Source organism: Panthera leo, chromosome D1 (genome assembly GCF_018350215.1).
Source record: "Panthera leo isolate Ple1 chromosome D1, P.leo_Ple1_pat1.1, whole genome shotgun sequence".
In the NCBI taxonomy this organism is placed as follows: domain Eukaryota; kingdom Metazoa; phylum Chordata; class Mammalia; order Carnivora; family Felidae; genus Panthera; species Panthera leo.
Window position 1 is genome coordinate 27,044,132 of NC_056688.1, and position 15,198 is coordinate 27,059,329.

The following is a 15,198-nucleotide window of genomic DNA, read 5'->3' on the forward strand; positions in this document are numbered from 1 at the left end:
CTCATACAGTAACAGAAAGTCACAAAAAAAGTGAGCAGTGTTGGCAGATCCAAAGCAGAAAGGAGAAAAACAGAGCCAAAAAAAAAAAAAGTAAAATTCAGGTAGTCAAAACGTAAAAAGGACAAAAAGATAAAGTGGAAGAAAGAAAACATACAACACACACACACCAGTAAATACCACCAGTAAAAGAAATACTAAATGGAAGCAAAGTAGGTATGTCTGAGTCCCTGAAAACTCATACATTTTATTTTTCTGTTTAGACCAAAGATTTCCCAATTTTATCAAAGAGCACAAATAAGATATTTAATAGAAACTAGTATTGAATCTGCTTGCTTTTCCTTGCTAATAGTAGGTGAGGATCAGACACTTAGCAAGTTAAGATCTAAATTAAGAGGAAATCAGTTAAATCTAAAGTTGCTTCAGAGGCCAGAGGGGTAGCAGTTCCACAAAATTCTGATTCCAGAGATTCAGTCTTGGTTATATGCTACCCCAACACGTCTGTAGTTGTGCTGAATACATCCAAAACAATCAAAGCCAAATGAATAGCCAATTCCCTCAGCACATAGAAATACATACATTTTAATAGCTGTAGGATAGCAATACAGAATACAGAAACTGTAAATTGAGTGGGTATAAACCAATTGTAAGTTTTTGAAGCTATACTAAAAATTATTAAAATAGGAGAACATTCAATGTGGAAACAAGGACAATGTTCTCCAAGAAGAGTGACACATTTTCATCCACCAGTTTTCACTATTCTAAGAAGGAAATATCAGTATGACATACCATGATGATACAAGTCAGTGATTTACTCCACAATGAGTTATGTAAACATGTGCTAAGTTCACCTTTGGCACTAATAATGTTAGTGAAGAAATTAATGTAATAGTCAATGTACCTTCAAGCAGGAGTATAATACAAATCTAATGTATACAATCACTATTTTAGATCCTGTGACTAAGAATCTAGAGACTTCCAGCTCATTGCCTAAAATGGGGTGATGTATTTCTAACATAAAGAACAAAAAAACCAACGTGGCTTTCAGTTTAACAGGGGATAAATTTTGCCCAATCATTCTTAGGTATCTGGAGAATCATCTGTTGCGGTCATCAACATGGGACATTTAAAGTAAAAACACCCCAGGGGTGCCTGGGGGGCTCAGTCAGTTAAGTGTCCAGTATCTGGTCATCAACGTGGGGCATTTAAAGTAAAAACACCCTACGGGGCGCCTGGGTGGCGCAGTCGGTTAAGCGTCCGACTTCAGCCAGGTCACGATCTCGCGGTCCGTGAGTTCGAGCCCCGCGTCAGGCTCTGGGCCGATGGCTCGGAGCCTGGAGCCTGTTTCCGATTCTGTGTCTCCCTCTCTCTCTGACCCTCCCCCGTTCATGCTCTGTCTCTCTCTGTCCCAAAAATAAAATAAAAAAAAAAAAAAAAAAAAACGTTGGAAAAAAAAAAAAAAAAAAAATAAAGTAAAAACACCCTAGGGGGGCCCGGGGGGGGGGAGGGGAAGGGGGGGAGAGGGGGGGAGGGGAGGGGGCTCAGTCGGTTAAGTGTCCGACTTCAGCTTAGGTCATGATCTCACAGTTTGTGGGTTCCAGCCTGCATGGGGTTCTGTGTTGATAGCTGGGAGTCTGAAGCCTGCTTCAGATTCTGTGTCTCTCTCTCTCTGCCCCTCCCCTACTTGTGCTGTCTCTCAAAAATAAAGGTTAAAAAAATTTTTTTAAAGTAAAAACTCCCCATAAAGTTTATATGAAAAGTATGCTCAATAGCAGTCTACAAAATATCAGAAAACTACAAGGAGAAAAATATATACATACATTTGATATATGTAATATTTTTAAAGATATTAAAAAACTATAGCCGGAAGGAGCCTAATTAATTAGGGATCCCCTAACTAATGAAGAAAACCCCTTTAAAAGAGCCTTTGATGCTTGACCACTTTCAGTGACAAGTGTTTTATCCTTTATAGGCTAGGAAGACATACTAAAAATTTAAGAGAACCATTCTAGGCATAGAGGATATCGCTCGTTACTGGTTTTTATACAGCCATCAAAATTGTCTTATAATTACAATATACTGTTAATCACTCCCTCCAACATTTTATTATGAAAAATTTCAGACAAAGCAGAAATTTAAAGAATTTTACAAATGAATGCTTGCATAACCATACCTAGATTCTACCATTAACATTATAATACTTGATTTATCACATATCTATCCATCTGCCAATCCATCTTGCTTTCTGATGTTGTACTATGTAAAGTTTATTTATTTTTGAGACAGAGAGGGAGAGAGAATCCCAAGCAGGTTCTGCACTGTCAGCACAGAGCCCGATACGGCGCTCAATCCCACAAACCCAGAGACCATGAACTGAGCTGAAATCAAGAGTTGGACTGGACATTCAAACAACTGAGCCACCAAGGCATCTCCTCAACTATGCAGTTTCTGAAGCAAAGTCTGTTGGTAATACTAAGGATGTATAATAAACCTGACAAGCACTTGGGGCTCTTGGCATGTAATCTTCGGTGTTGCTACAGGACAAACATCAACCATATAATTCCTTTAATTCATGGTGAATGAGAATATATTTTATTACCCGTTATATTTAGCTATGAGGTGTACCAAAGTAGTAAAATGCTAATTCTGATGACAGACTTGAGTTTGAAACCTGGATATCAGTTTCCTTACTTGCTAAATAAGATATTAGGCAATATCAAGGGTTAGTGTGAAATTTAAATGAGATGTTGTATGCAATGTTTAGTACAATGCTGGCTTTTTGAAAGGGCTCAACAAACGTTAGCAATTATCATCATTAGCATATTCGTCCATTCAGTCTACCCACAATAGGTTCTACTTGTTATGTGGTTATACATACCTATGCAATTATTTGTGGCATTTCCCTCCTACTTTGTGTTCTAATAATACTGGGAAATCTATTTTACTGAGATTAAAGAGAGAATGAGGGGGAATAGGTCCAAAGCACATGCATTCTCCATTTTCCCACTCCACTCCCTTAAGGAAATCTATATTCACTCTGTTACCAAAAGCAGTAGTGGTATACACGAGGAAAACACACTGGACACATCTTTTGCTTTTTAGCACCTGGGTGACAGGTGATTGATAAACTGCCTAATTGTGCTCTGCCCACTTTAGATAACCACTGCTCCCTCCTAATCCCTCATTTGAACACATAATTATAATTTCTATAAAATTTTGCCCAATCCAAATAAAATGTGCTGTTGTCACTGATCACATGTCCAAATGCCTTTTATATCTGCAGAAAGCATATGTATGTCAATTTTGTTGTGTGGCATGCAAGTGGATGAAAGACACAAAACTTCCACCACCTACATACCTCTTTAAAGACATGATTTTCAAGTAGAAGCTTGTAAAAACAAGCTTGAAATCTACTTTTCTGCTCACCTTGAAAGATTAGTCTTAATGTTTTCTCTTTGCCAGAGGAATCAGAATCTAATTGCAAAACTTAAAATTACTCCTATATCACTTCAAGCAAGTAACATACTCTGTCTACTGATAAACCTTCTGCAGTTAAGATATATATTAGATATTAAAAGGTATGGCAAAGATAAAGAATACTTCATCTTAAAAATTAATTTGGGTGAGACTTCTTTAGCCATACTTTCAAAAAATTATTTTGTCTTTTGAACCATGTATTTTACATATTCAAAAATAAATACAACTCTAAAATAATAAATAAAACCAATGAACCATATCAAATTGGTAGCTAAACAAACAGAAAAATATTCCAAGGGACTTCTGAACACCCTAAGCATTCCCATTATACACCCTTCATAGAATATATTCTAAGGACAAAAATAAGTGCAAAGAACTCTTAAAATGTGGGGGAAGCTTAATGATAGTAGAATATTGTTACGGTTATTTTTAAATGACTGCATGTATACACAGTAGGATAAAGTTAAGTATGTTAATTCTATTAGGCACCAAGATTTTCATTTGAGACAAATATAAAATCAAAGAAGTCAGCTATGTTAAATCTGAATTGGATATATCACTATGAACGTATGATTGAATAAGCAAAAAACATTTTTCAGTTCTCTCCTCTGAAAGGGCCTCGAAGCAATGATATTCCAGCAGCAATGAATATGCCAACATCCTGATCTTGGTATCTACATACCATTTCTCATCAAAAAGAACCAAGACTCCTTAAACAACCCATTCCAGATCCAGAGCAAAGAAAGTAACAAGGCAAGCGTAGGGTACCTTGTGCCAGAAAGCACCCCAAGAGTGCTTCAATGGCAAGCAGGAGTTAAAAAAAAAAAAAAAAGACACAGGAGCCAGGGTGAAAGGGTTCCTACTGTCCAAATGTGGGGCAATTTGATCGAAAAGAAAAATGACTGTAATGGTTATTCAAAAAAATGCACGCATTAAAACCCAGGAGTCCATAGTGTGTCATGCAAAAAAGGAAGAAAAAAAATCTCATTCGCCATCACTGGGGTAATTATTTCCCTAACCCTTTACTCTGAATATTGATCACTGAAGGGAAGAAATTAAGCATTTGCTCCACATTTTTTAGGAAGAACTTTAGTTGCCCCTAGTTAATGATGAAAATCTTTCTTACAGAAAATCTCCAGTAAAAGTGATTTACTCAAAAGTCACCAAGGAGTGCTGAAATCACTAAGTAAAAGGTAGGATATTTGCTTGGTGTCAAAGTATTACCCCAAGGCTGCGTACAAATCACAGACAGGCAAACCACACCCTTATAACAGATTTGGTAGTCACCACTTTAGTGGTCATCTGGCATCACTAACAATGTAGCAGTCTGACATTATCTCCCTATTTATGAAGCAATATGAAGTACATAGTATTACCTATTAAAAATATTCTTGCCAAAGAAGTTTAACTTCAAGCTAATCAAGTTTTTCTTTAGACTTAACTTCCAGTAACAGAAAATTCAAGGGGATAGGGGAATAAATTAAAAGCCACTATGAGGAAATAGATAAAGTCTCGAATGTGGGAGCATTTATAAGACAACAGCTTTGGCCAACTAAGTGTCAGAAAAAAAAGGAGATGGGTACTAATCTTTTTAAAAGGGACTAAAGGCATAATCATCAAATGCAATGTATTCATCTTGACCAAATACTGAAAGGGAAAAAATTTCTCAAGGAGGCTTTAGAATAAAGGGGAAATTTGCATACGGATTATTTAGATAATGATTTGGGGGTTAAGTAGAAGCCTGTCCTTATTTTAAGGAAATACATGCTCAAATATTTGAAGGTCCTGATGTTTACAACTTACTTTCAAATGTTACACACAGAAAGACAGGGAGAAGACAGGAAACAATAAATGTTACTGACCCTAGGTTGTGGAGTATTCACTATTTTTTTCTCAACTTCATAAGGCAAATTTTTCGTAATAAAGTTAAAAGTGCACCTGTACTGAAAAGCAAGGTAGAAAATATTCCTACACTGGAATTATATCTGGGTACAAATTTCACTTGTAGTTGTGGGGCGTGAGGCAATTATCGTTAAATATGTCTCATCTATAAAATTCAAGGAATAGTATCTAAGTCATTAGGTTGTCCTGAGAATTAAATAAGACCACATATGTAAAATGCCTAGCAGTGTTGCACAAAATAAATCTGGTTTCCAGAATTAATGAATGTTAGCCTAAAATACGAGACTACAGGAAAGCATGATTTTCACATTGCGTGATAAGGAAACTACATTAGCTACAATTAAATGTTATTAACCACTGGCAGTCAATGTGAAGTAATGAGGGAAATGAAGATTTATATAATGTTTTTTTTTTAATCCAATAATTCCAACTGAAAGCCTAGGCAAAAGGAAATCACAAAATTTTTACCTATCCAAACTATTTTCCATCTACCAAATTGTTTAGTTTATGGTATTAGCCTATATCCGAATAAAACTGTAAGAAAATAAGTGGAAGCGAATTTCTTCCTGACCTCAATGATCTACTTATGTGTTGAAAAACTTAAGTTTTTGTCTTCATTTCTGTAAGTTCCAATAAAGTATACAATTACTGGTCCTTATTTTAAATTCCGGTTAAGACTCATAGAACTCACAAGGATGCAATTTCCTTTGATCAGCTCTAATATACTTGTCATTTCACTTGCAGGTAACCTCTTTTCCTGGTTAGGCCAGCAGAAAATGACTAGATGAAGAGGGATCCTCAGGTAGGGAAGAAAAAGAGGTGCCCGCTGTTATTATTTTTTAAGAGTGCCATCCTTTTCTTTCCAGCACCAGAGAAAAAGCAGCAGGGGAGAGGGGGAAAACAGTGAGGTCTCAGGCTCGACCAGGTGAGAGGAGGTAACACCTCTGCCTTCTTTGGGTTAGGGTGTCGGGGCAAACGGGCATGCAAATGATGGGGAACACCCTGAAAGATCGGGGTGATTTCTCTTGGCTGGGGGGTGGGGGTGGGGGGTGGGCAAGGCTAGTCTCCTCCCTGAAGGATTAAATGCCACCGAGGGGACCCTGTGGGGTGTCTCCCGGAGCGGATGGGGTAACAAGACCAGGCTTTCCTTTCCGTCCAGCGCCCAGATGGGGGACGCGTGGTGTCAGCCCCTCGGCGGGGGCACCCCGAAGACACAGGCGGCGAGAAGTGGCTGGCCCAGACCCCCGCTGGGACCGGGCGGCCCTCTCGCCCTCCCCTCCCCATTACCTGCGGGCGGCGGTGCCGGGGCCCGGAGGCCTGGTGCTCCTCCTCCTCCTCCCCGCCAGGCTGAGGCGGCGAGGTGGCGGCGGCGGCGGCGACAGCCCGGGGGGAGGGGGCGGAGCGCGCGGCTCGCTGCCTCTCTCCTCCCCCGGGAGGCTGAGGGGACCCTATCTCGGGCCGCCGCGCCTAGGCCCGTGGACAGCCTGTGGCTGGGGCATGGCGGTATAACCAGCAGCGTGCCTGCGAGGTGGGAGAGTGCGAAGCGGCTGGAGGGAAGCACCCGCGGCGCTCCGAGGGGCCTGAGGGGAGGAGCGAGGGGGCCCGGGGAGCCGCGCGCGGGCGGCCGTTGGGGGCGGTTGGCCGAGGGCTGGCGGCGGTTTGGGGAGCGCGGCGACGGCTCGCGTTTTTCTCGGCGGGGTGGGGAAGGGGAAGGGGAGTGAGGGGAGGGGAGGGGGAGGTTGGGAGGGAGCCGCCGCCGCGCGCGTGCGGGCCGGCGCCGCGGCCGTTGCCGCTCCGCTCACTCCAGCCTGTTTGGGGGCACTTTGTTTGTGTCCCACAATGCTCTGCGCGGGCGGCCGGGCTGGGGAAGGGGAGGGAAAGTGGGCGGGGCGGAACGAGCTCGGAGGCGGGGCGCCAGCGGGGTGGGGGTCGGGGAAAACGCGGTTAAAGCGCAAGCGCAGAAGAGGCCGCTCCCGGTCGTCGGGACTAGAGCTGTGGGTGCCTTGGTGTCCTTGCACACCCGGGGGTTTTGACACCGTCTGTGCGTGTTTATGTATACGTACACGTGCGGATTTACATTAATATGCGGCATAAGTACTGCCCAATTTGTCCTTCCTCTAGCCGTCCCCACTTAACGCTGAGAGAAGCATTTCTAGGCATGGTTCACGCTTCTTGCATTTTTTTTTTCTTTGAACTGAAAACGAAAGAAACTCCTCGTTTCTCGAGTGGTTTCTGTAGCGGGGCTGAAACCGGAACGCCCAGCCTCTTTCTCTCGGTGAGGTGGGTGAGTCAGTAGTCCGCCCATTTTTCACCCTGGGAACGAAGGCCAGCGAAGAGGTAAGACCAAACAGGTGAGGGACGCGGTCCCTTACTTTGTAGACAACAAGCCCGCGGCCGGTCTGCCCGATCCCGAACCGCCTTTGCACCCACTGGCATTCTCTCAAGGTGCTCTAAGATTGTTCTAGCATCTCTCTGGGCGATCTGGCAGGAAGTGCGGTTCTGAAATGACTGGAGAAATCAACACTCAAATCTGTCTCATTCCCCCAAACACGGGGGCACCTAGAACTGTTCAAAAAATGTGCCAATTCCTTACACAACCTCGAGTCTCATTTTATTACGCCATCACTTCCTCGGGGCCTTCCCGCGGGGGGAGTGTGCGCTGCACCCCAAAGTGACCGATACTGCCTGAGGGATTTTAAAGTTCTTGGTCTACTGCAGAGTCCTGTAAAGTGTTAAAATACCCAAGACCCTAAGTGCTCGCTTCCGCAGGCCGGGCGGGACTTGAGACCCGGCGGTAGGAGGGGCGCGCACTGCAGGCGGAAGCGCGCCCCAGGTGCGTGGAGGCTGACTGGGTTGCCGGCCTAGAGGCCCAGAGCGCCTCGGGCTTTTTGCTCTGAGTAGTGTGTTTTCCCACGCCTCCAGCTTTGGAGCCGAAAGACTTCTCTCCAAAGGGCTTTTTGTGCAAGGTGAGTTGACGTCCTGCTTGACGTGGAGTGGATTTTTTCTCTGAAATACTTGGCGGCATCTAACATCAACCCCTTCTCTAATCCCTTTGAGAAAAAGCCAAGCATCTTGGCGCCCTAATTCTTTTTTTTAAATTTTTTTTTTCCTTTTTAACGTTTATTTATTTTTCAGACAGAGAGAGACACAGCATGAACGGGGGAGGGGCAGAGAGAGAGGGAAACACAGAATCGGAAGCAGGCTCCAGGCTCTGAGCCATCAGCCCAGAGCGCGACGCGGGGCTCGAACCCGCGGACCGCGAGATCGTGACCTGAGCCGAAGTCGGACGCTTAACCGACTGAGCCACCCAGGCGCCCCTTGGCGCCCTAATTCTAACCATTGTACTCTACTTGAGAAATAAAGGCAATGAAAATAACGTCTAATTTTATAGTCTTTTACAGTTACAACACATTCTCAAGTATGTAAAATGTTCAATCCCTCATGGCAATTATACTATATAGGTTTCACAGTTATGCCCACCATCATTTTTATTATTCCCATTTAACAGATGAGAAAAGTCAGAAGGATGCGAATTAGGCCCAGCAAGTTTTGTGCTGAGATTTGCAGAAGGAGAAGGCAGAGGCTTAACCTTAGGAGAGGGATGACAGCAACAGCAAGGATCTGGAAGGGGCAGGAGCTTGAGGCCCTGGTGGGGTTTGTGTTAGAGTGTGAGCAGAAGGTAAAAACTGGAGAAGAGTCAGGGGAATAAAGGAGTGAAACAAATCCCATCTATCTACCTAGGGTATTTGATAAGTCAGTCAGTAAAACTCATTAGGTAAACCTTGACTGTTTCTTAAGGGACCCAGGTGGCAGCTCCTTCAGAGGCTAGAGGAGTGGTGTTGACACACACAAAAATCTTTCCTGAGGTTATTCTCACCTCTCCTTTTCTCTTCCTTTTGTGCTTTTGAATTCTATATTTAAAAACTGATCATCTCTCACCCCACCTTCACCCCAGGTGTGGAGGATCAGTTAACCAACAAAAGGCTGTTGGGCCCTAAGGGCACAGTGCTAGATACTTGGAGAGGGTGTGAGAAAAAATACCGAGATTAATTTTGTAGGAGCCCTCTCTCTGTTTTGGCTTTGGGCAGGGTCAGTTTCTGTGGCTACTGCAGCCTCCCACCTTTTTCTTCCTGGGCGAGAAGAGACTTGCCTTTGGGTTGGTGGAATAAGTAGGCCTTTCTTTGACAGTAGGTTAAATAATACTGCTGCAGGATTTTATGAAACCAGAATCCTGCTCACAGGTGAAACAAAAAATGAAAACCCCATGAGGAACTTTAATTATTAACCTGGTATAGATGATTCTGAGGAAATCAAGTTCCAGGGAGACAGCTTATTTCAGCCATGAGATGTTTTGGGGACCAAATTTTGGCACAAATGGCAGTTTCTTGCAGTAGACCCTTAGAACTGAATGGGTATTTAGTTTTTTAGTCCCCAATTTATTTTAGAGCTAGAATGCTTTCAACTCAACAGAAAGATCTCTAGTCTGACTTGGATAATCCCAGTGGAGGAGAGTTTATTACTGCACAAATCATCCTTGTTCTCTTATTAGATCATCCCAACTGTATTAAAAATAACTTGCTCCCCACCCCAAACTTTGCACCTCTTGTATTTTCATTTCGTCATCCACTTAATTGAACTGATAGGAAAAAATCTGTTATAAGATGGCCAACAGGACTGATAGGGAAATTCCAGTCCCAGAGGGAAGGCTCTTCTGGGTTCTTCTTCCTGCCCCACTTGCCATGCGTGCGCCAAGTTGTCACTAATACAGAAGTAACAGACTATAAATTGTTCCTTCTGCTTATGCTCAGGACTCAGACCCCTGGAGAGTGATCTCCTCTGAGCCTCTGGTGTGAAATAAGCCTCCTGCCTTCCAAGATCTCCGAGTGCCACTTGGTTCCTTCACCAGGTGATCCAGACCAGGTTCCGTAACAGAACAAGTCATGTCGGCTACCACGACTACATCGTGATTCCAATCCATTAACAAGTCTTGAATTTGTCCATTCCTGTTGCCACCATCCTAATCTAAAATACCAGTAGTTTGGGGGCACCTGAGTGGCTCAGTTGGTTAAGCGTCCAACTTTGGCTCAGGTCATGATCTCGAGATTCTTGAGTTCAAGCCCCTGGGGCTATGTGCTGACAGCTCTGAGCCTGAAGCCTGCTTCAGATTCTGTGTCTTCCTCTCTCTGCCCCTCCCCCTCCTCTCTGCCCCTTTCCCTCTCATTTCTGTCTCTCAAAAATAAACAACAAAAAAATAAAATAAAAAATAAAATACCAATAGTTTGTGCCTGGAGAATTATAATATCACTTATTTGGTTTTTCAAATACCCTCTTTCTTCCCTTCATTCTCTACATGGTTGGCAGTATAAGAATGCATAAGGATCATATTGCACAACAATTGGCTTCCTAGTGTTCTTAGGATAAAGTCCCCAAACCTTTAGGGTTTATGACACTGTACAATCTGGGCTATGTCAATATCTTCAGCTTCATCTGTTATTATACTCTGTCAAGGAACATGCCAGTCAGAGAATTTTTCCCCCACATCTTCAAAAATGCCACACTCTTTCTGCCAATGCACACATTATTCCCTCTGTGTAGAAATACTTTCATTCCTTAGCTAATTCCTCTCAATATTCGTATCTCATTTATATATGAACTTTATTGAGGTGTAATTCACATGCCGTGGAGTTTACCCACTTAAAGTGTATAATTCAGTGGATTTTAGTGTATTCACAGAATTGTGCAGCCATCACCACAATCAATTTTTGAACATTCTCCTTACCCCAAGAAGAAACTCGTATACTCATTAGCAGTAATTACCACTGGAATTCTAATGACTCGTCATTCAACACTGTAATCCCAGAGCCTAGCACAGTGTCTAGCACATAATAGGTATTTGATAAACGTTTAATGGATGAACAAGTTGATGATGAAATACATGAATGTGGAAGCCAATTTTATCACCTGGTAGAATGGCAGCTTCCCAAGACCTACAATGTCAGGGAAAAAGCTTGTGTTTCAATAAATGTACCCATTCCTCCCTAAGATGCCAGAATACCCAAGATTAGATTTCATCCTTTTTATTTTTTGAAGATTCTTCTGGTCTTTAAGATACAACTATTTGAACACAACTCATCTTCAGAAAGGGAATTTATGGTTTAATTTTAATTTTTTCAAGGAAGTGGGCAGTGATTTAATCTTAATGCTTATGTCTGTTCTTAGTCCCACCTCCCCACCGGACACAATACTATTTTTCTCTTTCACATGATTCTCAACCAAACTTCTCAAAAGAATTATCTATACTCACTGTTCTTCATTTTTGAACTTTCTTCATTACTTCTCAACCCCTCTAATTTTATTTTCCCTTCACTCCACTAAAATCTTCTTAAAATCACCAGTTATTTTGATGTTGCTAATCCAAAGGTCACTTTTCACTGTTATTTTACTGGACTTTGGAGCAGCATTTGGTCTTGTTGACCATTCTTTGCAACTTGAACACTCTCTTCCTTGTCTTTACTGATATTCCCAGTGTGTATCCAAGGTTGAGAACCAGTGTTCATACTATATTCCTTGGCCAGTGATTCTTAAAATGAGGTACTCAGGCCTACATACAGCATCAGTGTCATCTGTCAAATTGTTAGAAATGTAAATTCTTTTTTTATTCTTATTTTTTAAAAATACAATTTATTGTCAAATTGGCTTATATACAACACCCAGTGCTCATCCCACCAAGTGCCCTCCTCAATGCCCATCACCCCTTTGCCCTCTCCACCCTCAATTTGCTTTCTGTATTTAGAGTCTCTTGTGGTTTGCCTCCCTCCCTCTCTGTAACTATTTTTTTCACCTTCCCTTCCCCCCTGGTCTTCTGTTAAGTGTCTCAAGATCCACATATGAGTGAAAACATATATTTGTCCTTCTCTGAATGACTTATTTCACTCAGCATAATACCTTCCAGTTCCATCCATGTTGCTGCAAATGGCATGATTCATTCTTTCTCATTGAGAAATGTAAATTCTTAAATCATCCCTAGGCCTATGAATCAGAAGCTCTGGGGTTAGGGCCCAGTGATCTGTGTTTGTATGAACTCTCCCAAGTATTTCGGATCAATGCTCAAGTCTGGAAACCAATGCCCAGGCAACTATTGATTCTTAAATGTATACCACTAGCCCAGTTCTGCCTACCCAGTTCCCTGTCTGCCTATCTAACTGCCTATTAGTTCTACTTTGCTTGGTTGTCTCAGAGACACCTCAGACTCAACATGTCCAAAATAGAGTAATGGCCTTCTGTAAACATAGTTCTCGCCCATTGTTTTCTAAGTCACTGAAGGGTACCACTTCAGATCTAGAAATAAAACTCAGAAACCCAGAATCATCCCTGACACCTCCATCATACACATCCTTGCAGGATATCCAATTTATTATTCACTTATGTCAATTATGCTTTCCAAGTTAAATAACTTTTTTGCAGTGAAGAATTTTACACGTATAAAATATAAAAGAGTTAAAAAAAACATAAAAAATATATAAGTGTGTACCTATCACCCAAGCCCCCAAATCCAACCAGTGGCCAATGTTGCTTCCTCCATACCCCCAGCTATTTTCCCCTTCCCATATTATTTTGAAGCAAATTGCAGATATCGTATGATTTTCTATGTAAATATTTGAGTCTATATCTCTACAAAAGATAGAAAAAATGCCACAATGCCATTATAATTTAAAAATAGCAATTATTTTATAATATAAATTATTTACATTTCCAATAGACTCATAAATATTACTATATATGTATAATTTGTTTCAGAGAGGAACTGGCTGATTTTGGTTGGTGTATCTTTTTTTAATTTTTTAAAATGTTTTTCTTTTAATTTTTTTTTGCTAATTTTTTTTTATGTTTATTTATTTTTGAGAGAGAGACAGAGTGTGATCAGGGGAGGGGCAGAGAGAAAGAGGGAGACAGAATCCAAAGCAAGCTCCAGGCTCTGAGCTGTCAGCACAAAGCCCGATGCAGGGCTCCAACTCACAAACCATTAGATCACGACCTGAGCTGAAGTTGGACACTTAACCGACTGAGCCACCCAGGCTCCCCAATTTATTTTAATTTTTTGAAAGAAAGAGACAGTATGAATAGGGAAGGGGCAGAGAGAGAGGGAGACACAGAATCTGAAGCAGGCTCCAGGCTTCTAGCTGTCAGCACAGAGCCCCAGGGTCTTACACTCAAGAATCTTGAGATCATGACCTGAGCCAAAATTGGACTTTTTTTAAAAAAATTTTTTATGTTTATTTTTGAGAGAGAGAGAGAGAGAGAGCAGGGGAGGGGAAGAGAGAGAGGGAGACACAGAATCCAAAGCAGGCTCTAGACTCCAAGTAGTCAGCATAGAGCTGGACACGGGGCTCGAACTCATGGGTTGTGAGATCAGGACCTAGCCGAAGACGGACCTTAACCAACCGAGCCACCCAGGCGCCCCTGGAAGTTGGACTCTTAACCAAATGAGCCACCCAGGCACCCCTGTTGCTGTATCTTTTAAATCTTCTGTATTTAACAGAATTTTTTTTTTTAACATTTATTTATTATTGACAGAGAGAGAGAGAGTGCAAGCAGGGGAGGAGCAGAGAGAAAGGAGACACAGAATCCGAAGCAAGTTCCAGGCTCTGAGCTGTCAGCACAGAGCCTGATATGGGGCTCAAACTCACGAACCCTGAGATCATGACCTGAACTGAGATCAGATGCTTAACCGACTGCACCACCAAGGTGCCCCAATTCTCTATTTTTTAAAAAATAATCTTCTATATTTTTGTCTCTGTTTTCCTAGTAATATTTTATTTTTATTTAAGGAAGTAAGTTGTTTGTCCTGTAGTTTTGGCCACAATCTGAATTTTGTCAGTTGCATCCCCATGGTATACTTAACATGTTCCTTTGTCCTCTGTATTTTTTATAAATTGGTAGTAAGATCTAGATGTTTTATTAGATTCAGGTTTAATTTTTTAACAAGGTATTTTCATAGGTGGTGGTTTGTTTTTCCATTAGAAGACATACAGTGTGTGCTTTTCTTTCTTCTAATGTAATCTCCTTTGTAACTGCTGTTGAGTAATGCCTGGAGAAATTCATTCATTAGGAGTTTTAAATGGGGATATAATTCTATCATTCTTCACATATTAGCTGCAATGTTTCTACAGAGGGAAGTTACCCCTCTTCAATTATCGGATTACTTAGTGGTTTAATTTATATAAGACAGCAGGATAGATACTTGCTTCTTTCCCTTTTTACTAAATATCTCTTAACCCCATCTACTCTCATTTTCAACTACTACCATCCTGATAAAAAATTCTTAACCTAACTTCCAAGATCTTGAATCTTTGTTATCCTCCTCCTCTTACAAGGTCCTGAATGATCTTCTCCCTGCCTATAAAAACCTCATTTTATACCTCTTTCCTTCTTTTTTTAAATTTTTTTAACATTTTTTTTATTTATTAAGAGACAGAGAGACACAGAGCATGAGCAGGGAAGGGGTAGAGGGAGGGGAGACACAGAATCTGAAGTAGGCTCCAGGCTCTGAGCTGTAAGCACATAGCCTGACGCGGGGCTGGAACTCACAAACTATGAGATCATGACCTGTGCCGAAGTAGGTCACCTAACCAACTGAGCCACCCAGGCACCTCATTTTATACCTCTTTCTAGCTCCTTTTCTTACTATATCTGAGCCACACTGACCATTTTTTAAATTTCCTAAATCTTCAAGGTCTTTCCCATTTCAGGGCCTTTGTGCATGACCCCTCTGTCTGGAAAACTTTCTCCAACTTCTTCTTTCCATACTAACTCTTAAATTGC

The 15,198-nt window shown here is 41.7% G+C and overlaps 1 protein-coding gene and 1 long non-coding RNA gene across 5 annotated transcripts in view; one reads left to right on the forward strand and one right to left on the reverse strand.

The window, feature by feature from the left end:
• Window positions 1–7,088, reverse strand: part of ZBTB44 (zinc finger and BTB domain containing 44) — a 70,082-nt gene extending 62,994 nt beyond the window's left edge. The window contains exon 1 of one of the 2 annotated variants that reach the window (XM_042907260.1): window positions 6,664–7,088. The gene's annotated coding sequence lies outside the window, so the exon portion shown is untranslated. The remainder of the gene's footprint in view (window positions 1–6,663) is intronic. The other variant, XM_042907261.1, reaches the window with a different exon arrangement.
• A 243-nt stretch (window positions 7,089–7,331) lies between these two features.
• Window positions 7,332–15,198, forward strand: part of LOC122200305 — a 73,452-nt gene continuing 65,585 nt past the window's right edge. For all 3 annotated transcript variants that reach the window (XR_006193786.1, XR_006193785.1, XR_006193788.1), the window contains exon 1: window positions 7,332–7,713. This is a non-coding gene — a long non-coding RNA (uncharacterized LOC122200305). The remainder of the gene's footprint in view (window positions 7,714–15,198) is intronic.